The following is a 26,668-nucleotide window of genomic DNA, read 5'->3' as shown; positions in this document are numbered from 1 at the left end:
GGGATCCACCCGCCTCAGCCTCCCAAAGTGCTGGGATTACAGGCGTGAGCCACGGCGCCCGGCCGGGGATCTTGACAACAGCTGTTACAGTGGACGCCAGAGAGAAAAGATAATTGTTTTGAGAAATGTTGCTACCGAAAAAAGCTGAGATTTGGGGAAGCTAGGGGAGAAGGAAATAAAATAGATTTCTTTTTTTTTAAGATAGAACTATTGTATTTACAAATAGAATGCATCTTGATACCAAATATTAAACAACTGGTTGAGAAGTGAAAGGATTCCATCAAATTTCTTATTTGGGATAATATAAATAGGTAAACACATATTAAGACTTGCCAACTTAAAGAAAATGTAGTTAAACCACTCGTAAGGCAAAATTTCAGTATATTAGAGAAATATCATTTTAATTCATGGGTTAAGTCTTTTTGCTTTTCATAGTCCTCACTTTTTAATTATAAAGGAGATGGTGATTGGGGAAAGAGGCAGATATTTGATTTTGAATAAATGTTATTACAGTTCTAGTAGAAGGATTTGAGATTATCTAAACATTACTAGTAATTGAATGATTCCATTTATCCATGACTATCTTATCTTCAAAAAAGCAGATAATTGAGGACTTCTAAGCTTTTATTTCTTTAATTTTTAATGCATCATTTTCATGAAGAAGGAACAATCAGAAGACTTGGTTTTGTCACTGACTCAATGACATAGTTTGTCAAATAGTTACAATACTCTTTTTAAAGCTCCCTAGACTTTTCACCCTGACTTTCTCACAGGAACCTTGTAAAGTAGTTAGGACAAGTCTTATTATCATATTGTAATATTGACTTTTTAAAAGAAGCTCACATAGTCAAACCTCTTCAAAGTCCAAGTGTGGAGTGGAGATTGGAACTCTCATCTCTTTCTCTTTGCATCTATCGTACTTAGTTTCAGCGTGTTTGAGCACCATGACAAAAATAATTTCAAAGGTGCAGCGCTTCTCTAAGCAACAAAATATGGCACTTTGAAAGGCAAAGCTAAAGTTACTTTTAGCCTTAATGATCACAGTCCATTTTTTCGGAACTGTCTTAATGGTGTAAAAAATACCACATATTTGTAAAACCAAAAATAACATATTAAGGGGCCAGGTGTCTGTGAGCCCTGCACGAGCTGGGAGTGGCCTTGCGCAGCCGCAGTAGCAGAGGGCGAGGGGGCCTTCAAACCGCCACGGTTTCTTCCGCACCTCAAGGAGATTTCTGCCGCTGCTTTCCTCCATCTGCCTCTTGCGTGAGCTACCAACCATGAGCTGAGCTGCGGGGGTCCTGCCCACCAGCAAGAGAATAGGTGCTGCAGGAGCTCATTTCCTTTGTTAGGGGCTGGCTCAGTGCCCCCACGAGGCCACACACATCCCACTCAGGGGCAGCTGGGCCTTCACTCCCATTTCCAAGATGGTGACTGTCTAGCGTGAACTTGCCAAGAATTTCACTTTGGAGGGGGCCGCTCATCCCAATAAGATCTCCATTATAGGAACTGGATCAGTTGGCATGGCCTGTGCTCTCAGCATCTTATTAAAAGGTTTGGGTAATAAACTTGCCTTTGTGGATGTTGACGAAGGCAAATTGAAGGGTGAGACAACGAATCTTCAACATGGCAGCCCTTCCATAAAAATGCCAAACATTGTTTCCAGCAAAGACTACAGTGTCACTGCAAAGTCCAACTTAGTCATTATTACAGCAGGTGTTCCGGCAAAAGGAGAAACACGCCTTGATATAGTCCAGAGAAATGTGATCATTTTTAAATTAATTATTTCCAGTATTACCCAATGCAATCCCCACCACAAACTGATAGTAGTTTCTAATTTAGTGGATATTGTAACTTATGTATCCTGGAAATTGAGTGTATTTCCCCAAAACCGTGTTATTGGAAGTGGCTGTAATCTGGACACTCCCCGTTTCCGTTTCTTCACTGGGAAAAGGCTTGATATCCACTCTGAAAGCTGTCATAGGTGGATTCTTGGACAGCATAGGGACTGAAGTATTCTTGTGTAAAGTGGAGTCAATATTGCTGGCGTCCCTCTGGCGGATCTGAACTCAGATATAGGAATTGATAAAGATCCTGAACAGTGGGGAAAAGTCCACAAAGAAGTGATTACCTGTGGCTATGAGATAGTTAAAATGAAAGGTTGTACTAATTGGGCCATTGGCCTATCTGTAGCTGATTTAACAGAAAGTATTTTGAAGAATCTTTTTTTTAACAGAAAACAACAACAAACATTGTTTAATAGGCAAACCCATTTCCCATTGAAATGTCTTTCACTGCAGTGGGAAAGAGCAGCCACACATAGCCTGGGTTTTAATGACATGACATTGTCAATGGGAAGTTACAAGGAGAAAAAAAAAGATGCATTTGATTTATTACTGAATTCTGGAAGGATTATGGACAACGTGTCAGAATTTATTTCAAATGAATATTTGTTGAGAATTAATTATCCCTAAGCAATTAAATGAATCTAGAAATCCATCAGAGGAATTATCTTTGCATCCCCTAAGTAGTAGCCAGCACTGACTTTGGTCTCTGTTTCATACTGGTCAATAATTCACATTGTATGAGCTGATTAATCTAGTCATGTTTTTATATTAGGTTAGTGCAAAAGTATTTTTTATACTTGAAGTTCTGGGGTACAAGTGCAGAACATGCAGGTTTGTTACATAGGTATACACGTGCTGTGGTGGTTTGCTGCACCCATCAACCCGTCATCTACATTAGGTATTTCTCCTAATATTATCCCTCCCATAACCCCTGACCACCTGACAGGCCCCGGTGTGTGATGTTCCCCTCCCTGTGTCCATGTGTTCTCATTATTCAACTCCCACTTATCAGTGAGAACATGCAGTGCTTGGTTTTCTGTTCTTCTGTTAGTTTGCTGAGAATGATGGTTTCCAGCTTTATCCATGTCCCTGCAAAGGACATGAACTCATCCTTTTTTATGGCTGCATAGCATTCCATGGTGTATATATGCCACATTTTCTTTATCCAGTCTATCATTTACGGGCATTTGGATTCGTTCCCAGTCTTTGCTATTGTGAACGGTGTCACAATAAACATACGTGTGCATGTGTCTTTATAGCAGAATGATTTATAATGCTTTGGGTATATACCCAATAATGGGATTGCTGGGTCAAATGGTATATCTAGTTCAAGATCTTTGAGGGATCACCACACTATCTTCCACAATGGTTGAACTATTTTACACTCTCACCAACAGTGTAAAAGCATTCCTATTTCTCCACATCCTCTCCAGCACCTGTTGTTTCCTGACTTTTTAATGATCACCATTCTAACTGGTGTGAGATGGAATCTCATTGTGGTTTTGATTTGCATTTCTTTAATGACCAGTGATGATGAGCTTTTTTTCATATGTTTGTTGGCCGCATAAATGCCTTCTTTTGAAAAGTGTCTGTTCATATCCTTTGCCCACTTTTTGATGGGGTTGTTTGTTTGTTTTTCTTGTAAATTTGTTTAACTTCTTTGTAGATTCTGGATATTAGCCCTTTGTCAGATAGATAGATTACAAAACTTTTCTCTCATTCTGTAGGTTGCCTGTTCACTCTGATGACAGTTTATTTTGCTGTGCAGAAGCTCTTCTGTTTAATTAGATCCCATTTGTCAATTTTGGCTTTTGTTGCCATTGCTTTTGGTGTTTTAGTCATGAAGTCTTTGCCTATGCCTATGTCCTGAATGGTATTGCCTAGGTTTTCTTCTATGGTTTTTATGGTTTTAGGTCTTACATTTAAGTCTTCAATCCATCTTCAGTTAATTTTTATATAAGGTGTAAGGAAGGGATCCAGTTTCAGTTTTCTCCATATGGCTACCCAGTTTTCCCAGCACCATTTATTAAATAGGGAATCCTTTCCCCATTTCTTGTTTTTGTCTAGTTTGTCAAAGATCAGATGGTTGTAGATGTGTGGTGTTATTTCTGAGGCCTCTGTTCTGTTTCATTGGTCTATATATCTGTTTTGGTACCAGTACCATGCTGTTTTGGTTACTGTAGCCTTGTAGTATAGTTTGAAGTCAGGTAGTGTGATGCCTCCAACTTTGTTCTTTTTGCTTAGGATTGTCTTGGATATGCAGTTCCATGTGAACTTTAAAGTAGTTTTTTACAATTCTGTGAAGAAATTCAGTAGTAGTTTGATGGGAATAGCATTGAATCTATAAATTACTTTGGGCAGTATGGCCAAATTTTCACGATATTGATTATTCCTACTCATGAGCATGGAATGTTTTTCCATTTGTTTGTGTCCTCTTATTTCATTGAGCAGTGGTTTGTAGTTCTCCTTGAAGAGGTCCTTCACATCCCTTGTAAGTTGTATTCCTGGGTATTTTATTCTCTTTGTAGCAATTGTGAATGAAAGTTCACTCATGATTTGGCTCTCTATTTGTCTATTATTGGTGTATAGGAATGCTTGTGATTTTTGCACATTGATTTTGTATCCTGAGACTTTGCTCAATTTGCTTATCAGCTTGAGGAGATTTGGGCCTGAGACGATGGGGTTTTCTAAATATACAATTGTGTCATCTGCAAACAGAGACAATTTGACTTCCTCTTTGAATAATCTTAAGAGGGTGCATCCAGTTTCATAATTTAGAGCTTTTACGGGATAAATGAAGTAATATTCCTTAGCATTCCTTGTATCCTAGGACAGAATAGTATTACAGATCTTATAAAGATAAAGGTGACCCCTGAAGAGGAGACCCAGTTGAAAAAGAGTGCTGAAAGACTTTGGGACATTTAGAAGGAGCTCAAGCTTTAAAGTTGTTTAAAGCTACCAGTCTGAAGGGTTTTTTGTTGTTTTTTGGTAGCAATCATTTTATTTTAAAAATTGTTGTGTTATGTTAGTTTTATACTTTTTACCCAAGAAAAATTTCAAAAGTAGCTGCAAAATAGAGTATGTAATAACAAATTCCTGTGTATCAACCACTCAACTTTATCAGATCTTACCCTTACGTCATGTTTGTTTCAATCTTCATTTTTAAAGAAAAAACATCCCACAACTACAGTTGAGTACATCCCAACTCCATTTCCTTCACTTTTTCCCTAGGGTTCTAAAACCAGTGTTTATAATTATCATGTAAAATGTATTATACATGTGTATGGGCATACACATGATATAGTATTGTTTCTCAGGCATTTAAGCTCTTTATAAATAGTATCATACTCAATGCATCATACTTTACCTTGCTTTTTTAATTCAACATTATGCTTTTGAGAGAAATCCACACTGATGAAAGTAGCTCTACTATATTCATTTTAAGGGCTGCATACTACTTCACTGTATAAATATACCACAACTTATACATCCTACTATTTGGCAGTTATAAATATCTCTGCAGTTTTGCAATGAACACCTTATAATATTTTCCTTATGATCTCAATATTTGAGCTTGTTTAATATGTATAACTAAAAGTAGAATTCCTGAGTCTTAGAGAAGTTCCTCCTGGCTCTCAGCTAAAGACTTCATGACTAAAACACCAAAAGCAATGGCAACAAAAGCCAAAATTGACAAATGGGATCTAGTTAAACTAACGAGCTTCTGCAAAGCAGAAGAAACTATCATCAGAGTGAACAGACAACCTGCAGAATGGGAGAAAATTTTTGCAATCTACCCATCTGACAAAGGGCTAATATCCAGAATCTACAAGAAACTTAAATTTACAGATTTCTTTGTTTTTAATGGGAGATATTACAGCAATTTTGGAATGTGAGAATGATCTAGTAGAGACAGATTAATGCTGCAGGAGAGATAGGGGATAAATGCAGATGCAGTTTAAACATCTTTAAACTATTGAAAAGAGACAATATCCACATCACAGGTAGAAAAGTTAGCTTTAGATGGGAACACACAGAGTTTATCAATCCTAACCAGGGAAGGCAGACTAGACGGGACTAATGAGGGTGATTGGGAGATTTGGTGGGATGATGATGCAGGTTTCTGAGGACTTATTTTTGCAGTGAAATACTAGTAAGCTAATGGTTAGGAGGAGGAAGTTGTGTGGGGTTTTGAGAAAAGAAGGCACAAAGTGGTTTTCTTGGAGAATGAAGGCTGCTTAACACAGTCACTTTGAAAGCTTATAGGTGTTATTCTGCAGCACAGCTTAAGGAAAATAATTCAACAATTATGGAAGAATGTAGATAAGAATTTTGGAAGACCATTCAAAAGACACAGACTTCTGATATATACTTATCCAATATAAATGTCCCTCCCCTCAAATCAAAAGTACCAGTGAACTTAACATTTTATACAATGGATTGTTGTGGAGATGGAAGTGGCAGGCATGACCCCATTTCCCCATTAATAAAAAGGTTATACCAACATTTTCAACTTCCATTTCAGAGTTCTTAATTAGGGAAAATAAGTGGCATGCGAACTAATCCCTAAGCTCCATCACCCTCTGTAGGCTTTTTATAGATTTTTTTTAATTTAATACTTCATATAAGAAGAAAGCTGAGGCAAAAAAGCAAGGAACTTAGGGCTAAGAATTTAGTGGAAACCAAGAAAAGAAAAAGAAAAAAAAAGCAAAGAGAAGGTATATATATCTTACATGTTACAAACAAAATCACTTCTAAGCAGTAGGGAATTTTCCAAAGTTTCTCCCATTAATCCTTCAAGAAATACTAATATTTAAAAAAAAATTTACATCTTACAGATATGAAAAGAATAGCCATGGGAAGGGCCTAAAAAAACATCAAGTTGCCAAGACTGTTATTATTACCTAAGGAAGTTGCAATTATAAATTGTCCCTTATAACACAGAGCAGAGTGTGGAATATGGCCAAGTGGCCCAAACTGACACAACATTTCTAGAATAATCTTCCTCAAACTCTCTCCAGAGAGAGTTCCCGTTATTAACACAGAACACAAAGCTCCCTAATAATCTGATTTTACTTCCCATTTTCTCCAGCAGACTCCTTGCTCAAGTTAGGCAGGTGACCTGACCATAATCTTCTTCTGTTTTATATACTTACACTCCTACACTTCTTATCAAAAATTGCCTTTTCCTCACGTCTGCCTTTTATAAACAGCCTTTAGAGCTCAGCACAAGACTTTCTACTATCTCAGCCCAATTCCTTGGGAACTTCTTAAGTGCTCATTTCTGAATCACAATTTTGCCAAAGTGTCTTTTCCCCAAGTTTCACAAGCTAAGAGCAGTTTATTCTCCACTGTACCAAACAGTTGCTTTGCATATCATTCAGCTGTAATAAATATTATGAAGGAATGGACTCTGTAGCACTAAAATCAGACCAAAAGACCATAAAATACCCAAAAATGAGGATTTTAAGTTCAATCTGGAACCTACTGACTGGATTTGTCACAGCAACTACCTGACTCACAACACATGCAGATTATCTCACAGTTGATTATATTCTTCCATAAGTCATTTTACCAGTACTGCAATCACTATACCCATACTCAAAAATTAGGAGTATATATTTTAAGGCAATAGCTAAGAGAAACCAATAGCTATTCTAAAATAAAAATGTGTGGTGCCTGAACAGCTGCTCTGCACATAATTCAGCTGTAATAAATATTATGAAGGAATGGACTCTGTAGCACTAGAAATCAGACCAGAAGACCATAAAATGCCCACAAATGTTAGGATTTTAAAGGTTAAATCTGGAACCAACTGCCCACACTCTACCCTCCGTGTCCTCCATGGTCTTCTCCATGCCCACATTCTACCCTCTATGTCCTCCTTCAGACACACCAGGCACACTTGCCCCAGGTCCTTCACATCGGCTGTGTCCTCTGAATGGGATGTATGCAGGGCTCCCTCCTTCACTTCCTTCCAATATTTAATTAAGTTACCTTCTCATCAGAGAGGCTTTCCCTGGACACACTAAAATTTCAACTCCCTTCTCCCCACAGATACTTCTTACTCTTCTGCTTTATTTTATCTGCCTTGTACTTACTGTAGTCAAACATACTGTTTTCCTTATCATTTTCATTCAGTTTTATTAGAATGTTGCCTTTTTATGACACTGCAATGGAAGCTCCCTGGAGGTGGGAATATTCATTTATTTTGTTCAGTGTTATGTCCCTAGTGCCTAGAAAAGTGCTTGAGGAGCTGAGGAAAAAGGTTCAATAAATATTTGTTGAATCATGAATGACAGTTATTATTTCTGCTCTTCCCAACAAGCCTTCCTAACTCTCTTCTTAAATAAGTGGGTTCTACACATCCTACCCAGGGCACATATGTGGACAAAAGACCTAGATATAGCCAATCTTAGTAAACTCCTCCCCTGACAAGAGTGATTGGTCTACAGCATGGAGGCCAATCACAGGGACGAAACCTTTTGGAAAAATCAATATTTAGAAGTGTAGAAATCAACATGTTCCCTTTCAGCTGAGGTTGTTCCCCATCGTGTTGAAAGGGCACAGGACTGTCCATACCAGGAAAGAGTGAGGTCAGCACCCAAAATGAAACCAGCAGAATCAAAAGAGGAAAATGGATGAAGAGAAAGACTGTTGAGTCCCCAGTCTTAGTCAGTGACATCCTGCCTGCAGCTTGTCTGTTCTGTGAACTCACCAAGAATTCTTCCAGTTTCATAAGCCACTAAATCCCCTTTTGGGCTTCAATTAATTTGAGGTGCATTTCTGTCTACTGCAGAGCCCAGATACAAAAGTATATTTGTCAGATAAATGGGAGGAACAGCAGGTTAAATGAAATTAAACAACTGTCTGTACTACAGATTTTTTTTTGGAAACTTTAGTATACCTAGGAATGCTTTATCTCCCACTGGGAAATAAATAAAGCACATTATGATACAGAATCAGATTAGAAAATCCTGCTTTGGACAGAAATTTTCTCATCTTCCATCTAATCCCACTCTCAAATGTACTTAATTGTCCTCAGACTTTATGGGTGCCTACAATGTTCAAAGCCTAGTAATAAGAAGGCACTGTAGAAAACAGACACCCTGTAATGCTGCAATGAAAAAAGAAACATAAATACCATATAAAAAGTACACTGTGCAATAGGAGGTCACGAGACACACCAATCACACCTAATAACAGAGTTCAAAAAAGGTTCATCTCTAAGTCAAAGTTTAAAAATCTCTCCCATAATTTTGGCTCATCAAACACTGATTCACACATTATCTTTTCCAAGTACAATAATATCTGATAAAGGAAAAGTAATGGCTAAAGTATGAAAACCAATTCTAGGCTTATAAAATAAACTGTGAACAATAATAAAGTACTAAAAAAAGTAAAGATTAAATAAAAAGGTAAATAGGACCAGAAAATATAAAGAACAATAAAAGATAAAACAAGAATAGAATATATGGCTTTCATATCAGGTTGATAGCGCTCAATGAATGCATTTGGATTGAATTCCTAAGGTAAAGCTGAACATTCCTTTCTTACCGATTGTAAGTTGTTTCTTCAAAAAATAACCAGCCTGGATTTTATGCAGGGTCAACTACAAGAACACACAGAGTGAAAAACAAAAATACCTTTAGCCAACCTAGGCTTCAGAGGAGTGAATTTTAAATGGCTGCCTTGTGGTACTACAATTATTCAAAAATACTTTGACTAGTTCACTGATTTTGTGACCTTTTTGTCTTTACCAGGCTATTAACATCAGCTCTGTGAATCCAGATGTTACATTCCAGGTTCCTTTTACACTAGCCTGTGTTCTTTCTTCCAGAGTATAGTCATGCTATAGTTACTCAGAAGTATATATTTTGCCTTCTGCTATAAATGTTTTATCTTACAATTTTTTTTAACCTTTCTTATTTTCTGAGTGGTTTTCTAACAACAACCCAGCTATCACAGTTTTAGTGTAAGAGGTCGCTTAACCTGAGATGACAGCTCTATGTGATGATGGAAAAGTTATTCATATGCAAGTAATATGCATCACACATAGCTATTTTTAAAGTTCAATCTTTTACACTCCACTCAGGTCTTGGATTCTTCTGCCTTCTGTGAAAGCAGTTTACATATTTTAGGTTTTCTATATGGGTGGGATAATCATATCATTAATATTATGTCCTCCTAGCTCCCTGAGCATTGCTCTCAGACCTGCAGCATCACCTGTAGGTCCAGGATATTATAGTATTCCTCAGTCACCGGGCAGATATTTAAACTCTACCTCCTTTCCTCTGCCATTTTTCTGCATGTGTTAAAATAATTGCATCAATAATAAAGTGTTATTTGTAACCAGGAATACTCACAATTTGTCCTTTAAATCTAATTTACTAGAATGTTATCCTGTAGGCTCTTCAATGTCCTTGCTATAAATGATATTATAACATCATCTAAACTTGAGTAAAGTTTCTCATTCTTTTTGCAAAGCTTAGACCCATTGCTATCTCATTCTATACATTATCTTTTCCCCTCCATGAGAATGATTTTAATCTTCAAATCTATACCTGTTTTCTATTTACCCTGCCTCATGTCCACATGCTAACATTCACCTGTTTTCCTAGGCAAAGATCTGATTTCTGCCATTCTTATTGTTCTTTCCTCTCTTCATTTCTTCTTCTTAGCTTATTTTCTCTTCTTCCTGCTAATTTTCTCCTGTCTCTCACCCTTCCATTGTCTTTGAGTATTTTCAGCTCTTATTTTTCAAACAACTCATGTGGTAAGCTCAAAATCATTCAACGTCACCCAATTCCACGACCTTCCATTGCAGAAGGTATCTGTATCAGTAGTAAAGTAAGGTCGCCACACCTACCGGTTGGCCCGTAACAGTCCCAGTTTACCCTATTGTCCTGGCATAATGACTAATAGTACCTCTTTTCATTCTCCAAAATGTCTTGGTCTGAAAGAAAAATTATTATGGTCACCCTACACTTAAATCTCACTGAGACTGGCTTTTAGGCAGTGCTGAAAATAATAGTGTTAGAAAACAATTACATACTGTAGAACCTTAAGATTCAAGAAACTCAAAAGTGGGGGGGGTGGAGCCAAGATGGCCGAATAGGAACAGCTCCGGTCTCCAGCTCCCAGCCCGAGCCACACAGAAGACTGGTGATTTCTGCATTTCTGCTTGAGGTACCGGTTTCATCTCACTAGGGAGTGCCAAACAGTGGGTGCAGGACAGTCCGTGAGGCGCACTGTGCGCGAGCCAAAGCAGGGCGAGGCATTGCCTCACTCAGGAAGCGCAAGGGGTCAGGGAGTTCCCTTTCCTAGTCAAAGAAAGGGGTAACAGACAGCACCTGGAAAATCGGGTCAGTCCCACCCTCATACTGCGCTTTCCCAACGGGCCTGGAAAACAGCACACTAGGAGATTGTGTCCCGCACCTGGCTCGGAGGGTCCTATGCCCACGGAGTCTCGCTGATTGCTAGCACAGCAGTCTGAGATCAAGCTGCAAGGTGGCAGCGAGGCTGGGGGAGGGGCGCCTGCCATTGCCCAGGCTTGCTTAGGTAAACAAAGCAGCCAGGAAGCTCGAACTGGGTGGAGCCCACCACAGCTCAAGGAGGCCTGCCTGCCTCTGTAGGCTCCACCTCTGGGGGCAGGGCACAGACAAACAAAAAGTCAGCAGGAATCTCCAGAGACTTAAACGTCCCTGTCTGACTGACAGCTTTGAAGAGAGTAGTGGTTCTCCCAGCACGCAGCTGGAGAACTGAGAACGGACAGACTGCCTCCTAAAGTGGGTCCCTCACCCCTGAGCAGCCTAACTGGGAGGAACCCCCCCAGTAGGGACAGACTGACACCTCACTCGGCCGGGTACTCCTCTGAGACAAAACTTCCAGAGGAACTATCAGACAGCAGAATTTGTGGTCTCACGAAAATCCACTGTTCTGCAGCCACCGCTGCTGACACCCAGCCAAACAGGATCTGGAGTGGACCTCTAGTAAACTCCAACAGACCTGCAGCTGAGGGTCCTGTCTGGTAGAAGGAAAACTAACAAACAGAAAGGACATCCACACCAAAAACCCATCTGTACATCACCATCATCAAAGACCAAAGGTAGATAAAACCACAAAGATGGGGAAAAAACAGAGCAGAAAAACTGGAAACTCTAAAAAGCAGAGCACCTCTCCTCCTCCAAAGGAACACAGTTCCTCACCAGCAACGGAACAAAGCTGGATGGAGGATGACCTTCACGAGTTGAGAGAAGAAGGCTTCAGATGATCAAACTACTCTGAGCTATGGGAGGAAATTCAAAACAATAGCAAAGAAGTTAAAAACTTTGAAAAAAAATTAGAAGAATGGATAACAAGAATAACCAATGGAGAGAAGGGCTTCAAGGAGCTGATGGAGCTGAAAGCCAAGTTTCGAGAACTACGTGAAGATTGCAGAAGCCTCAGTAGCAGATGCGATCAACTGGAAGAAAGGGTATCGCTGATGGAAGATGAAATAAATGAAATGAAGCAAGAAGGGAAGTCTAGAGAAAAAGGAATAAAAAGAAATGAACAAGTCCTCCAAGAAATTTGGGACTACATGAAACGACCAAACTTACGTCTGATTGGTGTACCTGAAAATGACGGGGAGAATGGAACCAAGTTGGAAAACACTCTGAAAGATATTATCCAGGAGAACTTCCCCAATCTAGCAAGGCAGGCCAACATTCAGATTCAGGAAATACAGAGAACGCCACAAAGATACTCCTCGAGAAAAGCAACTCCAAGACACATAATTGTCAGATTCACCAAAGTTCAAATGAAGGAAAAAATGTTAAGGGCAGCCAGAGAGAAAGGTCGGGTTACCCACAAAGGGAAGCCCATCAGACTAACAGCTGATCTCTCGGCAGAAACTTTACAAGCCAGAAGAGAGTGGGGGCCGATATTCAACATTCTTAAAGAAAAGAATTTTCAACCCAGAATTTCCTATCCAGCCAAACTAAGCTTCATAAGTGAAGGAGAAATAAAATACTTTACAGACAAGCAAACGCTGAGTGATTTTGTCACCACCAGGCCTGCCCTAAAAGAGCTCCTGAAGGAAGCACTAAACATGGAAAGGAACAACCAGCACCAGCCACTGCAAAATCATGCCAAATTGTAAAGACCATCGAGGCTAGGAAGAAACTGCATCAACTAATGAGCAAAATAACCAACTAACATCATAATGACAGGATCAGATTCACACATAACAATATTAACTTTAAATGTAAATGGACTAAATGCTCCAATTAAAAGACACAGACTGGCAAACTGGATAAGGAGTCAGGACCCATCAGTGTGCTGTATTCAGGAAACCCATCTTATGTGCAGAGACACACATAGACTCAAAATAAAGCGATGGAGGAAGATCTATCAAGCAAATGGAAAAGAAAAAAAGGCAGGGGTTGCAATCCTAGTCTCTGATAAAATAGACTTTAAACCAACAAAGATCAAAAGAGACAAAGAAGGCCATTACATAATGGTAAAGGGATCAATTCAACAAGAAGAGCTAACTATCCTAAATATATATGCACCCAACACAGGAGCACCCAGATTCATAAAGCAAATCCTGAGTGACCTACAAAGGGACTTAAACTCCCACACAATAATAATGGGAGATTTGTACACCCCACTGTCAACATTAGACAGATCATCGAGACAGAAAGTTAACAAGGATATCCAGGAATTGAACTCAGCTCTAAACAAAGTGGACCTAATAGACATCTACAGAACTCTCCACCCCAAATCAACAGAATATACATTTTTTTCAGCACCACACCACACCTATTCCAAAATTGACCACATAGTTGGAAGTAAAGCTCTCCTCAGCAAATGTAAAAGAACAGAAATTATAACAAACTGTCTCTCAGACCACAGTGCAATCAAACTAGAATCAGGATTAAAAAACTCACTCAAAACCGCTCAACTACATGGAAACTGAACAACCTGCTCCTGAATGACTATTGGGTACATAATGAAATGAAGCCAGAAATAAAGATGTTCTTTGAAACCAACGAGAACAAAGACACAACATACCAGAATCTCTGGGACACATTCAAAGCAGTGTGTAGAGGGAAATTTATAGCACTAAATGCCCACAAGAGAAAGCAGGAAAGATCCAAAATTGACACCCTAACATCACAATAAAAGAACTAGAAAAGCAAGAGCAAACACATGCAAAAGCTAGCAGAAGGCTAGAAATAACTAAAATCAGAGCATAACTGAAGGAAATAGAGACACAAAAAACCCTTCAAAAAATTAATGAATCCAGGAGCAGGTTTTTTGAGAAGATCAACAAAATTGATAGACCACTAGCAAGACTAATAAAGAAGAAAACAGAGAAGAATCAAATAGATGCAATAAAAAATGAAAAAGGGGATATCACCACCGATCCCACAGAAATACAATCTACCATCAGAGAATACTACAAACACCTCTATGCAAATAAACTAGAAAATCTAGAAGAAATGGATAAATTCCTCGACAAATACACCCTCCCAAGACTAAATCAGGAAGAAGTCGAATCTCTGAATAGACCAATAACAGGTTCTGAAATTGTGGCAATAATCAATAGCTTACCAACCAAAAAGAGTCCAGGACCTGATGGATTCACAGCTGAATTCTACCAGAGGTACAAGGAGGAACTGGTACCATTCCTTCTGAAACTATTCCAATCGATAGAAAAAGAGGGAATCCTCCCTAACACATTCTATGAAGCCAGCATCGTCCTCATACCAAAGCCAGGCAGAGACACAACCAAAAAAGAGAATTTTAGACCAATATCCTTGATGAACATTGATGCAAAAATCCTCAATAAAATACTGGCAAACCGAATCCAGCAGCACATCAAAAAGCTTATACACCATGATCAAGTGGGCTTCATCCCTGGGATGCAAGGCTGGTTCAACATATGCAAATCAATAAATGTAATCCAGCATATAAACAGAACCAAAGACAAAAACCACATGATTATCTCAATAGATGCAGAAAAGGCCTTTGACAAAATTCAACAACCCTTCATGCTAAAAACTCTCAATAAATTACGTATTGATGGGATGTATCTCAAAATAATAAGAGCTATATACGACAAACCCACAGCCAATATCATACTGAATGGGCAAAAACTGGAAGCTTTCCCTCTGAAAACTGGCACAAGACAGGGATGCCCTCTCTCACCGCTCCTATTCAACATAGTGCTGGAAGTTCTGGCCAGGGCAATCAGGCAGGAGAAGGAAATAAAGGGTATTCAATTAGGAAAAGAGGAAGTCAAACTGTCCCTGTTTGCAGATGACATGATTGTATATCTAGAAAATCCCATTGTCTCAGCCCAAAATCTCCTTAAGCTGATTAGCAACTTCAGCAAAGTCTCAGGATACAAAATCAATGTACAAAAATCACAAGCATTCTTGTATACCAATCACAGACAAACAGAGAGCCAAATCATGAGTGAACTCCCATTCACGATTGCTTCAAAGAGGATAAAATACCTAGGAATCCAACTTACAAGGGATGTGAAGCACCTCTTCAAGGAGAACTACAAACCACTGCTCAATGAAATAAAAGAGGATACAAACAAATGGAAGAACATTCCATGCTCATGGGTTGGAAGAATCAATATCGTGAAAATGGCCATACTGGCCAAGGTAATTTATAGATTCAATGCCATCCCCATCAAGCTACCAATGACTTTCTTCACAGAATTGGAAAAAACTACTTTAAAGTTCATATGGAACCAAAAAAGGGCCCGCATCGCCAAGTCAATCCTAAGCCAAAAGAACAAAGCTGCAGGCATCACGCTACCTAACTTCAAACTATACTACAAGGCTACAGTAACCAAAACAGCATGGTACTGGTACCACAATAGAGATATAGATCAATGGAACAGAACAGAGCCCTCAGAAATGATGCCACATATCTACAACTATCTGATCTTTGACAAACCTGACAAAAACAAGAAATGGGGAAAGGATTCCCTATTTAATAAATGGTGCTGGGAAAACTGGCTAGCCATATGTAGAAAGCTGAAACTGGATCCCTTCCTTACACCTTATACAAAAATTAATTCAAGATGGATTAAAGACTTAAATGATTGACCTAAAACCATTAAAATCCTACAAGAAAACCTAGGCAATACCATTCAGGACATAGGCGTGGGCAAGGACTTCATGTCTAAAACACCAAAAGCAATGGCAACTAAAGCCAAAATTGACAAATGGGATCTAATTAAACTAAAGAGCTTCTGCACAGCAAAAGAAACTACCATCAGAGTGAACAGGCAACCTACACAATGGGAGAAAATTTTTGTAATCTATCTATCTGACAAAGGGCTAATATCCAGAATCTACAATGAACTCAAACAAATTTACAAGAAAAAAACAAACAACCCCATCAAAAAGTGGGCAAAGGACATGAACAGACACTTCTCAAAAGAAGACATTTATGCAGCCAAAAAAAACATGAAGAAATGCTCATCATCACTGGCCATCAGAGAAATGCAAATCAAAACCACAGTGAGATACCATCTCACACCAGTTAGAATGGCCATCATTAAAAAATCAGGAAACAACAGGTGCTGGAGAGGATGTGGAGAAATAGGAACACTTTTACACTGTTGGTGGGACTGTAAACTAGTTCAACCATTGTGGAAGTCAGTGTGGCGATTCCTCAGGGATCCAGAACTAGAAATACCATTTGACCCAGCCATCCCATTACTGGGTATATACCCAAAGGACTATAAATCATGCTGCTATAAAGACACATGCACACGTATGTTTATTGTGGCACTATTCACAATAGCAAAGAGTTGGAACCAACCCAAATGTCCAACAACGATAGACTGGATTAAGAAAATGTGGCACATATACACCATGGAATACTATGCAGCCATAAAAAATGATGAATTCGTGTCCTTTGTAGGGACATGGATGAAACTGGAAAACATCATTCTCAGTAAACTATCGCAAGGACAAAAAACCAAACACCGCATGTTCTCACTCATAGGTGGGAATTGACCAATGAGAACTCATGGACACAGGAAGGTGAACATCACACTCCGGGGACTGTTGTGGGGTGGGGGGAGGGGGGAGGGACAGCATTAGGAGATATACCTAATGCTAAATGACGAGTTAATGGGTGCAGGAAATCAACATGGCACATGGATACATATGTAACAAACCTGCACATTGTGCATATGTACCCTAAAACCTAAAGTATAATAAATAAATAAAAAAAAAAAGAAACTCAAAAGTGTAAGGGAGAGCCCAGGTCTAACAGCATGTTAGTAGGTTATTTATGCTCTCTGAGTATGAATTTATTCATTTACCATATGCAAACAACAATATTAACTCTTAAGGTAGAAAAAAAAGTGTTCTCTCAGCTTACCAGGTTTCTGCCTCTGCCTATTTATTCCACTTCTCTGCACCTCAGGGAATGTGGCCAATTTGATGAATTAGAGTTTGATAAATTCAATGGGACTTTCTTTCTAATGGGAAGATTAAAGTGTCACGAAGACAGGAAGCAAGTTGACTTCTTTCTCTTACAGTAAGACAATTAAATAGAAAAAAACAGACTTGACATCTTCATCTATGTGGCTGGTTAGATAAGTTTACTCAGCGTCTGTTTCATAGGCCCAACTATATTTCTCTATCATGGCGGGTATCTCTGAGACTGTGAATCCCGAGATTTAGATTCTGTGTGGATGGTTGTAAGCCTATGTACTTGGTGAACTATATTCAGCTTCCAATCAGCTTAATTCCAGGCTGAATATTAAGGTGACCTGCCCCTAACCCAAATGCCAGCCAAAAGCAAAAGATACAATCTCTGAAGGAAGATAATATCATCTAGAGTATAAAATTATCTCTACTATGGATATTTTATATCTGACATTTAATCAGAAGTTGTTAGACATAATAGAAGACAAGATCAAATGACTGGAATCCCAAGAGGGGGGAAAAACAGAAATTAGAAATAACCTTAAAGGAGAATTATATACTATGGTTATCAGACACAGACTTTGAAATAACATCATTTTTTTTTTTTTTTTTTTTTTTTGAGACAGAGTCTCGCTCTGTCACCCAGGTTGGGGTGCAGTGGCGTGATCTCGGCTCACTGCAAGCTCCGCCTCCCGGGTTCACGCCATTCTCCTGCCTCAGCCTCTCCGAGTAGCTGGGACTACAGGCGCCCGCCACCACGCCCGGCTAATTTTTTTTTTATTATTTTTAGTAGAGACGGAGTTTCACCGTGGTCTCGATCTCCTGACCTCGTGATCCGCCCGCCTCGGCCTCCCAAAGTACTGGGATTACAAGCGTGAGCCACTGCGCCCGGCCGAAATAACATCATATTTTTTAAATATTGATTTCAAGATGGGAATTTAAATGGAATCCATTTAAAAAACAAAATACTTGTCCTAGAGATAAAAATATGTATCATTGACTTGTTAAAGTCAATATTACTCATAATATGAACACATGACATATCAAAACTTGTGGAATGAAGCTGCAAACATGCATTCAGTAACATTCATGCCCTTAACTGTCAATGTTACAAAAAAAGAAAAGCTAAAGTCTAATGATCTAAATATATGATCTCAAAAAATAAGAAAACAGCAAATTAAATTCAAAGAAAGCAAAAGGAAGAAAATAAAAACTAGAGAAGAAATTAATGAATTTAAAAACAAATATATAACACTGCTCATGTTCTGTTTCATAATTTGAGTGACAATTATATAGGTGTGTTCACACTGTGAAAAATCATCAAGTAAACATGATTTTTGCATCTATCTATGCATACCCATATATGTGTTTTACTTTAATAAAACATACTACAATGTATTTCTTAATAAATTGTTATTTCACTGCAAATGTGGCATATATGTAGCACTCCCTTGGTGGGGAATCCTTAAGGGTATTAAAGGACAGTGAAAAACTAAAACTATATTTTACAGCCGTTACACATACATTAAAGATTTTTATAAAGATTAGAAATTATAGGAATGTACACACCACACCCAAGCTATGTCTGAGTTGGTATCTTCCTGCCTTTACCCTCCAATGGTAATCAAACTCTAATATTCCATTACTTTAGATAAATATAATATAACCTTGGCAATTATATTTTTCTTAGGTTAAAATTAGCCTCCAACAAGGGCTGGGATGTAGAAGGAAGCCATCAAAGACAGCCTTGTGAAAATTTATCACTGGGACAGTTTTGAAATAGGTCTCACCTACCAAGAACTATATGTATCTATGTGGAGCACACAGTCTCAAACTCTGGAAATCTGAGAGCATGATGGCTAGAGACTAGTACATTGCCTACAATTGGCTTCTTTGGTTAATAGAAGGCTGTTCCTATCTCCACCCTCCCCACACCTTCCAGCAGCAGCCCCCTTATTCCATACATGGGGAAGTAGGGGGCTTATCTGAACTTTTTGAATTCTAAGACAATTATCCTACACCAGCTGTGTTTCGAGTATCAAGTGTAAACTAAAAATTCTAAGCCCCACAACCATCTAAATGGATCCCTCCTCTCGGCCAAGGGCATTCCAAAGTTAACCTGAAAAACTAGTTCAGACCATGATGGGAAGGGTGGGGTAAGACATGCCTCATTATACCCTCCTCCCCATGGAATTCATACACAAGTGACCAGCATTAACACTGAAACAGAGACCTTAAGACTTTTTGTAGCAATAAAAGAGTTTTATTGTAGCAATAAAAAAATTCCAGCCTTACTCTAGTACAGCATCATATGGCACATAGAAGGCCCTGAAAGAAACTGAAGTATTTTACCCTAAAATATATTCCTTTGATATATTTTGAAATGGCCCTACAAAGCTTAGCTCTTGTGAGGATAATTGACATTCTATAGAGATTCCCTTTCCCTTTCCAGGTCTTTTCCCCTGATCTTCTGGCACCTTTTTAAGTCTGCTAAGAAATATTTATAATCTATTCTCTCTGAAACCTGCTACCTGGAGGTTTTATCTGCGTAAGAAGAAACTTGGTATCCACAATCCTTTATCTCAACCCAGATACTCCCTTCTATGGATTGTAGGTCTTTAGATAAACTCTTTCAACCAATTGCCAATCTGAAAATCTTGGAATCCATCTATGACCTGGACACCCAACTCCCTGCCACCGTCCACCCCCATTTTGAGTTGTCCTGGCTTTCTGGACTGAACCAATGTACATCTTACATGTATTGACTGATGTCTTATGTCTCTCTAAAATGTATAAAACCAAGCTGTAGCCGACCACCTTGGGCACATGTTGTCAGGACCTCCTCAGGCTGTCACAGGCATGTCCTCAATCTTGGCAAAATAAACTTCTAAATTGATTGAGACTCGTCTCAGATATTTTTTAGTTTACACAAGACAGGAGTTTTTCTCACTGAAAGCTAAATTCTGGCCTTTCATTGTAGAAGAGATGGAAGACTCACGATTCAGGTTTGGTTTCAAGTAAAAGAGCAAGCCTAGTACAACCACCAGCCTGCTTTGCTGCGAGGCTATTCACAGCTAGAAGATGAAGCAGAAGGCTCTGCATAGTTCACCAGTATTCTGCTTCTGGGTTTGAAGACAAAGCCTCAGCCAACAATAAAGGGTTCCTTGGCCTTTGTTTCTCTGTGTACACATTTCTCTGATGCTCTTCTGGAGAGAGTGTTGAGCTGAGAACAGGGCTTGGGTGTTCCTGAATAGCTTGGACAAATACCATCTTAAACACACCTCAACATTCCATTTCTAAATCTCGCTTCTTTGCATGGTTGCCCAACTAGGAAATAGTAGAAGAAGAAAATAGGTAAGAATCAGTATTCTCTAAACTTAATTAGCTATTACCTTTTATTCTAAGACTACATAGGAAAAAATACCTTTAAATTTTTCTGTTAAATAAGGATATTATTTAAGTGTTTGTTAGGCTAATTTACGGGATAGGACTCTTTTGGTGTCATCAAAGAAAACCCCTGGAATAATTACTAGAAACATATTTTTGTTTTGTTGTTAATGGAAATGCGGATTGCCCTTCAGGCTATCTTAAAGGTGTGATTTAGAAGAATATTTCCAATGACTAAATTTACATACCATTGGCCTAATATCTAAGAGGCCTAAAAAGAGCTGTTGCTTGAGAGCCCATAGAATCCAAAATTTAGACAATCACTTTTAATGTTTTTGGAACTTAATAGTTATGATGCAGAGATTTCCAGTGTGTATGAAATATGAAAGAATACAGACAAAATCATTAAATAAGACATGATGCCAAAAGGCTCTGGCGACATGTTTTTACTTTTTCAATACTCTTCTACTTTTGTTTACTCCATTTCCAAAAAACACTACTTCAAAACAAAAACAATCCCGAGGGTAAAAATTTGATTTTCTAATTTTTCCTTCCAAATATAGACATCTCACCACCATTAATGCAAATGATTCTGCAAAGCAGCACATTTACAAATGGCTATTAAACTAAATATAACATTAAGCACAATCCATTAGTTCTGATTTCCTAAACAGGATGAAATTTCAAGTACTGCCCCAGTTTAAAAATCAACTTGTTAAAATCTCCAAGTCACATTTTCTTAATGTCTCACATTATTTTTTTTTAAAAACTGTCAATACGCACATAGCTACTTACAGTTTTTAAAACACTTTCATTTGTACTATGTTACTGGAATTCTTACAGCAAGCTTGTAAGAAATGTATTATTACATCATTTTACATATGAGGGAAATTAAGTCTCAAAAGCATAAGGGTCTTCACTAAACTCATACAGCTAAGGCCAGGCCATGACTTGAATATTCGCTTCACTATACGGTGAACCCGTTACATGTCTGAGGAATAGATTTTACTACCTAAAGTTTAGAAGCTATTTTCCTGAAATATCACAGCCTTTTATACAGCAAAACAGTGTTAATTAAGTATCTACAATGGTTTTGGCTCTGTAAAGATACCTTTAAAAATTTTAATGAGCATATTTTAAAGTATTTAATAGTATTTAACTGCATAAAATAAAGTGGGACAGAGACAAGGAAAGGAGAAGACCAAATAAAGACAACAGCACTTTAAAAAAGATTTAAAGAAAAACAAGAACTGCAGGTTCTAGGTGCTAGGTAAGTTAGGTATTTTTTTCTTTTATAATCAGTTGTTTTCCTCTTTCATTGTTGTGTCATGAACTCTACTGTATATAAATGCAGGTCACTTGCTCCATGCCTGAAGAAAGTAGACTTGAAATACTCATTCATCTATCTCAGAGGGAAAGTCCCAAAATTCCACTTATGCCTCTGAACTCTAGCCAGGCCTTTGGAAAAGACTAACTTCCCTGACTACCCCCCACCTTCCCTGACTTTCCCTAGCCTTACCTCTGAAATTGTGCTTATCACCAGGCCATTCATTGATTGACTTGGCTGTGACTCTTATTAGACTACAAGTACTTTAAAGACAGGTCTAAAGTACCCTAAGAAAAGAAACCATGTATTATTCAACTTTGTTTCTTCAGTACCTTACAAAGCCAAGGCCTTGCAATAAGCATTCCATAAATGTTTGTTAAACACATGAAGTCCATGTGTTCACACCTGTGTTGTGGCATCTTTATACCATGCATAGAAACAAGCAGGGACACTGATAGCTCTACTAACGGTGCTCCATCTGGTGGTAGTCAACTTCAGAAAGGTCTCTGGTAAGAAGCAAAGGGCCTTTACGAGTTCCAAAACTTATGACCACAGGTCCCTACCATTCATTGTTTAAAAAAAATTCCCTGCTAAAGTGGCTAAAAGTCCTACCCTTGTCCAGGATTTCTCAGTGAGATTTTGAAAAAGAGTATTTCTTTGGGAGAACATCTGTACACTGAATTCCTTCCAAATTTAAGATTTTGAATCTCATATTGGTAACACTGAATTCTAAAGGCACCATTGTTACCAACAGGCACAAAGAGCTTCAATAATAATTCTAAAATTACTAGTAGTAATAATAATAATAATAATTTAAAATGTTTTAAATCAATCATCTCTGGCCAGGCACTAGACCAAAAACTTTGTATGCATCACCTTATTAAATTCTCACCACATTTCTCTAAGTAAGTTATTATTGTGGTCTCTATTTGCCCAATAAAAAATTGAGATTTAGAAATTCCCCCTTATCTAAGGTTTTGCTTCTGCAGTTTCAGTTACTTATGGTCAACCAGGGTCTGAAAATAGGTGAACACAGTACAATAAGATGTTTTGTGAGACAGCAAGAGTGGGTGCACATTCACATAACTTTTATTATACAATATTGTCGTAATTGTTTTATTAGTAATTATTGTTGTCAATGTCTTACTGTTCCTGATTTTTAAACTAAACTTTTATCATAGTATATGAAAAATCACAGTATATGTAAGGCTTGGTACTGTCCACAGTTTTAGACATCCACTGAGGGTTTTGGAACATATCTCACTCAGGTGATGGGAAACTGCTATATATAACTAACATCACAAAACTAGAAAAGGCAGAATGAAGATTCAAACCAAAGGCTGGCTGTCTCCAGAGTCCAAGCTTCACCATGCTAAGCTTGCTAATTGTTATCCAGTGTTTGAAATTCAAGTAGGGAAAACACGAATGAGCTTTTGAATTAGACAGAGCTAGAAGCAAATCTCAGTTCTTCCATTTATTAGCTGAGGGACATTGGACAAATGACTTCACTTCTTTAAAGTGAGTTTCCTCATCTATATAATGGGAATAATAAATGATTACTTTGTGGAATTAAGAAGAGTAAATCAGGTGATCTTTGAAAGTATTTATGCACAATGCTGAGCAGATAATAGGTCCCTCAATAAATATGTTAAATGGAGGAAGATTATGGGGCCGTGAATCAAGAAAACATCAGTGAGACTGAATGTTGAAGACAGATTTGAGAAAAATTAAAAGGCAGAATGTATAAGACTCATTAAATGCCTGGATAAAGGGGGTGGTAAAGCAGGAAGAATCCAGCATGACACACAACACGAGAATTTTATTTCTTCAAATGCTTAGTGCTCTCCAACATCAAAAACAAATATTTCACCAATACTGGTGATTCGCAGATACATCATTGAAAATTCAGCTGTGCATTAAAAATATCTGTGCCTTAAATTTTTTAAAGTTTAACCTATGCAACAATTAAGCTGAGAAGACTACAAAGTTATCATCTACATTTAGCCTACTCATCTGTAAAGTAAGGTTAACGATAATATACAACATGATATAGGTAAAAGCTCCTAGCACAGTACCTGAAATAGTATAGTAGATAGTCAATAAATGGTACCAATAATTATAATCACATTAGAGTTCTAATATAATCCTAGAAAAAAGGGGAAGAGGTGACTGACAAAAATAAAATTTTTCTCTCCCAAGGGAATAAAGTAAAATACAGCTAGATTGCCACCACATTTAATTCAGATATACAATCATCTGAACTTTAAAAAGAAATTTATTCCACCAGTTTCTATCGTAGACTTAAAAACGTATTATCCATAAAGTAAAGTACCTCCCTAGGTAAGTTCATTCTACCAAGTGTATAGTTGCATGCATTTTAGCTTGAGAAGGTTGCAGAGACAGCATCCCATGCTAAGGCTGCAAAATGAACTGCAGGCTGAGGTGAGCGTGGGTGGTTCAGTGCAACTACACTGTAAAACAAATATAATATAATTCCTCATGATAACTGCACCCATTTTAATGATCTGCATTCCCTCAGAATGACACCCTTATCCTTGAATGACTACGTTCAGCAGGAACACTTTGTTTTAAAATGAAATGCTTTATTTCTAACTTTGGACTTACCTATTATTATCTAAAAAGCAGTATCTGTTAATAGTCTTCCCTCTCCTGCCCCAAAAAGAAAGACGCTAAACATAGGATTTCTTTTATTCTTTCTGCCTCACAAACTCCAGCTGCCATTAGGAAAGAAAGGTTGTGAAAGGAACAACCATATGAAATCAAAATAAATAGACAAATAAAAAAACATTGTGGGGCTACTGACTTCAAGAAAAATAAAAAATATAGTTTAAGGAGAATTGTTTTATATGCATTCTCTTCTGCACATACCCCAATTGGGGTAACTAACAAAAAACATAGACTTCTCTCTTAAAAAGTTCAAGGCATGCATGGTAAAAGGGTAGAATAACCAGAGGTAATGTAGGCAACCAAGAGTTAAAAGTTAATAGTTTAAAATAATAAATAAATAAAAGTTAATGGATTGACAAACACTTATGCAGAATGCCTATCTTGTGCAGAAACTGGAAAAAAACACTTTCCATTGCTTCTCCCACCCTTTGCTCCACCCTATTATAGTTTATGAACCCAACAAAGCCCTGCCCTTGGCACCATTCAAAGCTCAGGGCTGCTGCTTCAGGCCTTAGGCCCTCTACTTCACTGTTCTCAACCTCACCTGCAGGTCTCTTCACTCAGAACAAAACAGAGATGTCAGGGCTCTTATCGAAGCACAGAGCAATGGTTCTTAAGGTTGGCTGATGGGGATCCAGAGAGTGCATGGGCACCTGGAAATTACACACAACTTTTTGTCCTACATATTTATTGTGCATTTTTCAGATGAAAGCATCCACAGTTTCATCATAAGCTCAAATGGATCCCTGACATGAGAAAAGCTTAAGAACCACTGTATTAGACCATCCTTGCACTGAAAAAGTACATAAGAATGGCCACAGCTCTGTTACTCTGTGAGGCTTTGACTTCTAAACAGAGTTCATATGGAAAGATTTTTGTGGCTCAAGAAATGGGAAATTTGGGCTTCCTAAGCACAAGGGGGAGGAGATGCACAGACCACCACAGTGGGAAAAGGAACAACCACCCTTCTCCAGATGCATTTCACTGGCAAGAGCATGTTCCCCAGCTGATCTGAATCACAGAATTTTAGAACTGGAAGGGACCCAGAAGGGCTCAGTCTTGGCCCTCCTGAGGACCAGAGAAGCTAAATACATGTTCAAGGTTATACTCCTAGAACAGCAACAAGCGCCCTTTCCCAAGTCCTCCTCCATTTCTGCTCCCACCGTACCACGGGGACAGAAAACAATTAAAAGAATCATCCACTAAAATACTTTTCTTTTTTTCAAAAAAACCATTGAGGGAAAGTGCTTAAATGCAGAAGTACTTTTCACTTAGCACATCAAATATGATGACAAAAATCAGACTGTAAAACTAACAAGTAGACATAGCTCTTAAGACCTGTCTGGATGAGTGCTTTAATATCTGATTATTTGGGATCTAATAAGAAATTGTCAATAAAACATCCATTTGCAGAAAGACAGTTGAGGTAAAACACACAATCTATTGACTTCCAAATGACTGCTAGCAGTTCTTTAAGAATTCAATACTATAAGCTGGGAAACAATTAAACTGGTCTTTCCAGGGCTGAGATATACAAGGGAACATATGGCCCCAGCAGAACACTTCAAACAGGCAGCTGTATAGCTATAATTAAATCTGTAGTAGTCATGCTATTATTTATTTAGCAGATTTTTTAATGTACCCTTCACGGAGGTCTCAGAACATGTACCAAATTAGAACAATAAAGAATACTGAAGAAGCAGAAACAAGGAATCAAGAGGAAAATAAGGCTCTGACACAAAGGCAGGCAACAACTATACAGAAGTTTGGTTGAGAGGTTCTTCATCTGCATCTGGGGGCTTCTGGCTGAGCCACCAGTAGGTTATGGTTACTTAACTGACATATTGACCTGAGATCCCTTCACTCCTTTGTTCTAAGGTAGAGCCCAAAGTCGGCTTCTTATTTTTGAATTCCTATAAATCACAAAGTCTTTAAATTACTTAAAGGCTGACTAGTTTATAATACCCCAC

The 26,668-nt window shown here is 38.2% G+C and overlaps 1 protein-coding gene and 1 pseudogene across 6 annotated transcripts in view; one reads left to right on the top strand and one right to left on the bottom strand.

The window, feature by feature from the left end:
• The window catches only part of SLC4A4 (solute carrier family 4 member 4), a 509,200-nt gene that overhangs the window by 134,069 nt on the left and 348,463 nt on the right, over positions 1 to 26,668 (bottom strand). The gene's annotated exons all lie outside the window — the stretch shown is intronic.
• LOC101176100 lies at positions 1,314 to 4,787 on the top strand (annotated as a pseudogene).

This window comes from Nomascus leucogenys, chromosome 9 (genome assembly GCF_006542625.1).
Source record: "Nomascus leucogenys isolate Asia chromosome 9, Asia_NLE_v1, whole genome shotgun sequence".
NCBI lineage: Eukaryota > Metazoa > Chordata > Mammalia > Primates > Hylobatidae > Nomascus > Nomascus leucogenys.
The sequence above is the reverse complement of the archived record's forward strand: the minus strand, read 5'-3'. Positions and strand labels throughout refer to the sequence as shown.